The 6,000-nt window shown below is 35.0% G+C and overlaps 1 long non-coding RNA gene across 1 annotated transcript; it reads right to left on the reverse strand.

The window, feature by feature from the left end:
* Window positions 1-560: 560 nt before the first annotated feature.
* LOC130463804 (uncharacterized) lies at window positions 561-6,000 on the reverse strand. The gene is made up of 8 exons (XR_008923969.1): window positions 5,064-6,000; window positions 4,834-4,956; window positions 3,311-3,561; window positions 2,522-2,659; window positions 2,291-2,428; window positions 1,916-2,182; window positions 930-1,378; window positions 561-854 (listed from the first exon to the last, which is right to left on the reverse strand). It is a non-coding gene; the product is annotated as an uncharacterized lncRNA (long non-coding RNA).

The following is a 6,000-nucleotide window of genomic DNA, read 5'->3' on the forward strand; positions in this document are numbered from 1 at the left end:
CCATTGAACAATATTATTTTGTACGTTACCTATTGCAAACAATTATTTTAATAAATTAAGTTAGGAGCCGGTTATGATTTTCCCCCCAAAGACATCATAATTATCCAAGTAATGACGCCGGCCCAAAAACTGGTGGTTAATTCAAATGAAGTTGTATATTGTGCTCCTTTCGTCATACTATACTAGTCTTATATGCACGCGATGCGTGCGAGATTGTATAAAAACTAAAAATTGCGTATTGATAAACTCGTCAAAATATACTTAAGTCACTATCTAAATAGAGATTACATTGATCAAATTCCATCCAAGCAACATTTATGTTATGTTACTCATCTGCTTCTCATTGTTCAATTTCATAAACCCAATCAGATCCTAAAAAAATTCAAAATAGCTAAAAAGCAGTTCGCATCATACAAAATCAGTAGATCAACATAAACTGATAGGAATTAAAGAAGCTACAAAACTATATGGCGGGCTTAAAATGAGTCATGTAGTCAATCAATCACCAATATAGCATTTAGATGACTCAACTTCTTGTTCTCGCTCATAGCTTCCATGGTATCTCATAATCTCAACTAAATACAACTAAATACATATTCTAATAGCATTGGCTATCAAGCAATTTCTTTCATTCTAACATTATGATATTGGAACAAAAAAATAAAAGAAGTCCAACAACATATAAAAGAAGGGTCCAAAAAATAAAAGAAGTCCAACAACATATAAAAGAAGTCCAACAACATTATGGTAATATTGTGCCAGTCCAACAACATATATCAAAAAGTAAAGTATCTAGATTTAGACCAGCCAGTCTCCTGCAAAAGAATATGTCTTCTTTGCAGCTCAAATTTAACCTGCAAATTAGTTCATAATTAGTGTCAAAGAAATCACCCATATTGTAAGACTTAACAACGGCAAGAGATCTAAACCTGAAAGAATGTAGTAGGTGATATAGAGAACCGAAGATTGGCAATATAATCATGAATCATGGGTTCTTTGATATCCATGACCACTTCAATCTCAGAATGAGATGTAAGTATAGGTAAGAACAAAATGGATTATCAGCAGGAGCTGCATTGGATATGCCTTTATGCTAAGACATCAGCAGAACACTGCAGCAGAACACAGCAACTGCTACTTTCCTAACCTGTCCTTGGTTTCTCTTGACTGAATCCTATGAATTTGATTCACTCTATTGCTGCAGTGTTCTGCTGCTGTCTCACGGTATTGAGCAACAACAAAAACCATAAGCATCGAGCGATGAGTTGACAGGGTGTCGTATCACTGCTCTTGTCGAAGCTAATCGCCTCAACTTTTTCCGATTCCTCACATGATATTCTCTCAAAAAAATATAACAGAATCATCCTTCAACTTTGACCTGCAAAAAAATCAACCAAATTCAAACAAAGATCGTTGAAAATTCTGAGGAAACCACCAATCAATATTCAATCACCAAAAAATTCAATCACCAATCAAATTCAACCACCAAAAAGTTCAAATTATGTACCCAACGACAGACAGAAAGAAGAGTAAATTGCGGTATTACTGTGGCAGAAAGTATATAATTAGACTTCAGAACAAAAATCAAAATACCTATTCTCAATTTCTATAATTTGCTGATAGAATCACACAAAAAACGCAAGATTGATTTCCAAATGAACAAGGATGGAAAACCCACGCTTTGTTCTTCAGATAAAATTTAAGCAAACCCGAAAAATTCGCAGATCAAAAATCAAATAAAGATTGATTTTATTTACATATCATAGAAAAATCTAAGAAATTGATGGACGACAGCGACGGAAAACCCCCAAAATCATCCCTCAAAATTATAAATCAATTCAGACAAAAATTAGTTTTCCTTCAACTTAATTATCAATAATTAAACAATAAAATAATAATTAAGCGGTAAATATACCTTATGATCGGAAGATAGAGGAATTGCGACGCCTTTACGGCAAAGGACATTGCGTGAATCGCCGTAATTAGATACGACGATTTTCTCCGGGGTTACAGCAGAGACAACGGTGGTAGATCCCACGGCGTCGCACTGAGGTGTTTGATACTCACGACAGCTCATTGACGTCGTAGGGCCGGCGTTGTTCTTTGATCTCTCTCCTACCTCGTTGTCCATCAACTTAAAGCTCTGAGACATCGTCTCAGTCCACTCGATATTTTCTTCTTTCTGTCAAAAAATAATCAGAAATATAATTAAAAAATTGCAATAAAAAAATACAGAAAAGTAAATCAAACCTATGCAAATTAATCTATAAAAGTAAAACGGAGCACTTACAACGCGGAGTTCCTCATTCAAAATAGAGACAGGATCAGAAAATGCTCAACAGCAAGTTTCCAATAGTTCCAGGCAGTGGAGAATTCTGGATTAATCTCAAGAAGCTTTGCGCTGATTTCTACAGCTTCTTTGGCGTAACTGAAACCCATATTCAAAAAAGATATATACATTAGATATCATAATTGTGTGTAAGAGAGAGAGGGAGACACACACACATAGAAAGATAAATACTTTAGATTGTGATGATAGTTGATAAATTGGGATTGAAGAGTGCGTTATTGAGCGGTTTTGGCAGCAGAAGCGGCTTCATCTTCGGGCTTTGAAGGGTTTCTAGGTTGTCCATGCATTTTTCCAACAATGTCACGCCAGCTGCAAATGGAGAAGGTTAATTGAAGATAAAATATGTGTTTGAAGGGTTTCACTGCAAATCATGACTCTAGCTCTATATTCATACAGAGTTCAGAAATTCAATAATTCTCATAAAATAGTCGATCAGAATGGAGTCATACACTCAAACAAACATTGATACATCTATCTCAATCTCCAGTTAATATGCACAGATCAAACACAAAACAAACGGGACCGATGATAACTGTTTTCTTCCAGCAAAAATCAACAAAACCCGGAATTTGACTCACGAAAAATGAACATAGAATCATATAAAGCATCAAAACAACAAATATTCCCAGAAATCAATCGATCCAGATAATAACTGTTGCAAACAATATTGAGTAATTTTTACAGTCATATATTGGAGTACTATTTCAACCAAAATCAATACCAATATCTAGCCTTATATTGGAGTACTTTTGAATTTCATCAAAGCAAGTACTATTTCAACCAAAATCAATACCAATATCTAGCCTTATATTGGAGTACTTTTGAATTTCATCAAAGCAAGTACTATTTCAACCAAAATCAACCAGCCAACTGTCAAATCCCATAAAAATAAAAATTCACAAATAGGTAAAATTAAATTAGTAAAAACAAATTAATAAAATTAAATCAAATGAAACTCACCACTGATGTGCGATTTATGCTGCATCATACTTGAACTTCAGTTTGTTTGCATTTACAGTCTCCATAACATTGAAGTCTGGCATTGTCATTTAGTTGAGCTGGTATCTTTGAATAAGCTTCTTCTGCCACCCTCATTTAATGACACTGGCAGATTCCGTTCACACATGGACAATCCTCTAATTTGCAGTCATTGAGGCTGCTATACCGATCTGGCTTTGCTTCAGTTCCAGATTCTTTTGAAAGTGTTAAACCTGGTAAGACTCACAATGATGTATTAGATACTTTTAATAAATGCTAAATTATTAATTGTAGTGTCACATCTGTAGTTATGTAAATAGTGGGAAGAAGAATAAGCAATGCACTTCTGGTAAGGAAGGGATTGTGTTTTCTTTACCAAATGAAATAGCGAAGAGGATCACCAACAGAACTCAGACCGCCAAAGCGAAAGCTTTAGTCAAGCGAAAACTTTTGTGAACCAATTTCTTTTACAAAAATAAATAAATTAATGGATCTGTCACCCAAGTCACCGCATCATAAGCACAATTATACTTATGTCAACAATATAGTTATGGAGTCGGAGAGAAATATGTGAAGCATTAAGCAAAATCATACACTCCCAAAATTAATCAAAACAGAAGAGCAAAACCCATGTTAACAACAAACCTAAGTAGGTGATCTCTATGCCTCTATACCAAAAATAACAACTCACTCGTCAAAATGGTTTCTCGTCGCAATCCGGAAACCTCAACCGCAAAATAGATGAGAACAATTACTCTTAAATTTTGAATTTATCCAGAAAAAAGCAACAAAAGCTAATAGTTTTAGGTACATGATCTCATTTAGCATCAAATCTTGGCGTTGCAAATTACATCAAAGATTTTAAACAAATAGAAAAACGATCGTCAAAAGTCGTAACTACAAAAACACAATGCACTAATATTTACCAATTTACTTAAAACAAATTATCAATTGAAATCTCAACTTAATTATCCCGTGTAAGGAAGAAGCAGGTTCACTTATATCGACAAAAAAATAAAATTACAAAAAAAAAAAGTGTTTCAGTCCTTCGGAATTCGACTAAAATAAGGGAACACACACAAAAATCAACAAACCCACACTGATGCACCAGAAAACAGAGTAGGAGCATAGAAATCATGGCAAAAAATCACCTATCCCAGTAACCCTTCATTCATTATGCACAAAGCGCAAATTACAAATTAATTAAGTACCCTTCAATTCCAAATAAAAGAACTTAAATTGAACCCTAAAAATCCAAATCCCCAAAATTTTAGAACACCCAAGTTCATAATTTTCAAAAGAAAAATCAAAAAGAACTTGAAACCTCAAAATTCCGACTTTTGGGGAAAATTTGAAATTTCCACCATATCTACATTAAAATCAAACAAATTAACCTCAAATCAAATTCAAAATTAAAAACTCTAGGAGTGATAAACAAATAATTCCATAAAATAACAACAACAAAATTCAAACAAAAATAAAAACCCTAGGAGAGAGAAAGGTACCTTGAGGACATCATCGGTGTGCTAAGGAGCTCGATCTTATTCTTCAGGTGGTGATCTTCTGAGTATTTTTCACGAATTTGGCGAATTGATCCCTAATTCCCGAAAATGTCGTACATTTCTTCCCTGGTGATGTTGAAGTGCATATCAGAGGAAGAATTAACCAAAATGCGTCAAGTGCAAAGGACCTAAAACCCTAAAACTAAGTTTAACCAAAGATCTAATCAAAATACCTGAAGATTATGAAGCTTGATGTAGTTCCAAGTCGCTGAGGGTGGGAGAGACCAAAATACCTCTATTATTTTTGCAGAAAGGAGGCTTCGATCTTTTTGCAGCACCAGTAGCGGTCGTTGATGCGGTGGTGAAGGAATTTGCTGCCGCCAATAGAGCTCTGCATTTCCCTCCGATTGACCTCAGAGTCGCCATTAAAGAGGGACGACGGCGAGGAAGTGTAACCTAGGAAGTCTAACCTAGAAACGAAGGTGAGAGGAGAGAGAAAAGTGAGAGGGAGAGAGAGAGAGGGGCAGGTGAGAGGAGAGAGATGGGATAAACGAAACCTCGCCCTAGAAACGAAGGCTCAGCAAGCCCCGATAAACAACCAATGAGGGGTATTTTCGTCTTTTTGCTTGGGGACACGAAAAGTTGAGTTACCAAAATACCCTCAGCTGTTCCTTTATATAATAGAGATTACTACTAGTCTTATATGCACGTGATGCGTGCGAAATTATTGAAAAAAATTCAAATTGTGTTGCTATAACTAATTAGGACAAATATTAAACATTAAAAAATCATTCGCAAAGTTCATATTTAAAAAGAATGAGACATACATTACGTCAATCTTGCAATCTAAATAGTGAAACAGTTTAATACTCATACCATTACATGACGAAAAATCTAAATCTTAGTACCAAAGTAAAGTAATAAAACATATAAAGTAGTGTCTTCCACTTTTTTCTCTTGCTCGCGATGTATTTGCTTAACCACATGCACTTCTCTGCCCAATCGATGTGCAACGCATAACTAACATTATAAGAATGTTATGGATTAAAATCACTAATTGGTGAAGGTAACACCCACGAAAAAGCACTACCTCAATAAAGCCAAAAAAACCACCTAAAAGCTCCTTAAGAGACCCCAAGAGAGGCAGTCTTAAGGTCACATATCTCTTAA

This window comes from Spinacia oleracea, chromosome 6 (assembly GCF_020520425.1).
Source record: "Spinacia oleracea cultivar Varoflay chromosome 6, BTI_SOV_V1, whole genome shotgun sequence".
In the NCBI taxonomy this organism is placed as follows: Eukaryota; Viridiplantae; Streptophyta; class Magnoliopsida; order Caryophyllales; family Amaranthaceae; genus Spinacia; species Spinacia oleracea.